This window comes from Vombatus ursinus, unplaced genomic scaffold, assembly GCF_900497805.2.
Source record: "Vombatus ursinus unplaced genomic scaffold, bare-nosed wombat genome assembly UNPS02014264.1, whole genome shotgun sequence".
NCBI classification, from domain to species: Eukaryota; Metazoa; Chordata; class Mammalia; order Diprotodontia; family Vombatidae; genus Vombatus; species Vombatus ursinus.
Window position 1 is genome coordinate 205,675 of NW_020954042.1, and position 1,625 is coordinate 207,299.

Sequence of the window (1,625 nt, forward strand, 5' to 3'; positions counted from 1 at the left end):
CATTCTGACTTTTCCTTCATTAAAAGTCTTCAAAAAAATTTAATGAGGGAGTTAGCTGGTTCACATAAGAACACATCCTGAGTTCTGCAGCATTGCCCACCAGAAGAAATGAAAAGTAAAGCTGTGATCTATGTACACTTTTCTGTTTCAGAGATAATCTTAATCCCATTGTTCTGAGCTATATCAGTTTGCCAAACAGCCAATTATTTCCTAAGAATGGACTTAATTTCTTGATTGATATTTTCACATCCTTGTTTCTCAGAGAGTAGATCACAGGGTTCAAGGCTGGGGTCACTATGGTATAAAACAGTGAGGCTACTTTGCCTTCCTTCAGAGTCTGACCCAAACCAGGAACAACGTAGATATAAATTGTGGGGCAATAATACATTGCGATCACGATAAGGTGGGAGGAACAGGTGGAAAATGCTCTCTTCTTTCCTTCCTTGGTCCTGATCTTCAAGATGCTGGAGATGATGAAACCATAGGACACCAGTATGAGCAGAAAATTGAAAACAGCAAAGAACATGTCTGCCATAATTACCATTATATTGTTGACATAGGTTGAGGAGCAAGAGAGAGGCAATAATGGAGGAATCTCACAAAAGAAATGATCAATAACATTGGGGCCACAAAAAGACAAGCGAACAGTCAATATGATGTGTATTGTTATATTGGTCCCACTGATACACCATACTGCAGATGCCATGAGGCAGCAAGCTGCCTTGCTCATAATAATGCTGTAGTGGAGGGGCTGGCAGATGGCTACATACCGATCATAGGCCATGGCTGTGAAAAGCAAGAGTTCTGCCGCCAAACACCAAGTTAGGAAATAGATCTGAGTTATGCAGCCACCATAGGAAATGGTGTTCTTAGTCATTAGGTTCAGCAGCAACTTGGGCACCACAGTGGAGGTAGAGAGAACATCCATCAAGGCCAAATTTATAAGGAAAAAGTACATGGGAGTATGGAGGCCTGGATTTGAACTGATCACAATGACAATGAGGGAGTTACCTGTGAAAGCCACTATGAAAAATCCTAAGAAGAGGCTGAAGAGGAAGATCTGAACCTGAGGATTTTCAGAGAGACTTTGTAAGGTGAACTCAGCCACTGATGAATGATTGCTTGATGCCATATGAGCAGGTGATCTGGTTTTCTTTTGTCAGTGCATGCAAACAAAAACCAACCAACAATAGATTGTTTTGCTCACTAAAGAAAAAAAAGAGTCAAATTAAAAAGAGGTAAATTAAAAATCCTTTGATACTCCAAAATCCAATTTTGACAGTCATCTAACTGTATTACACCACAGACCTAAGATAGAGAGACATGATCTGATTAGTGAGATCTCTCCTCAATGAATTCTTTCTCCCTACAGTGTTAAATCACACACACACACACACCAAAACACACACACACACACACACACACACACACACACACACAGACAATCTTCCTTCAGGGAAATCATGCTCCTTTTCATCTGACATTTTATAGTACCTTCAGTTCTTTTGTTGAAAGTTCCCTTTACTGCCCTAGACATATGGTGAGACCAAGTAAGTTCCATTCTATAATTACTTTCTCTGATTCTGGGGTTTGAAGGATGGCTATGATTGGCAATTCTCTGAACT

The 1,625-nt window shown here is 40.1% G+C and overlaps 1 pseudogene; it reads right to left on the reverse strand.

The window, feature by feature from the left end:
• Positions 1-203: 203 nt before the first annotated feature.
• Positions 204-1,132, reverse strand: LOC114042141 (annotated as a pseudogene).
• Positions 1,133-1,625: the final 493 nt, after the last annotated feature.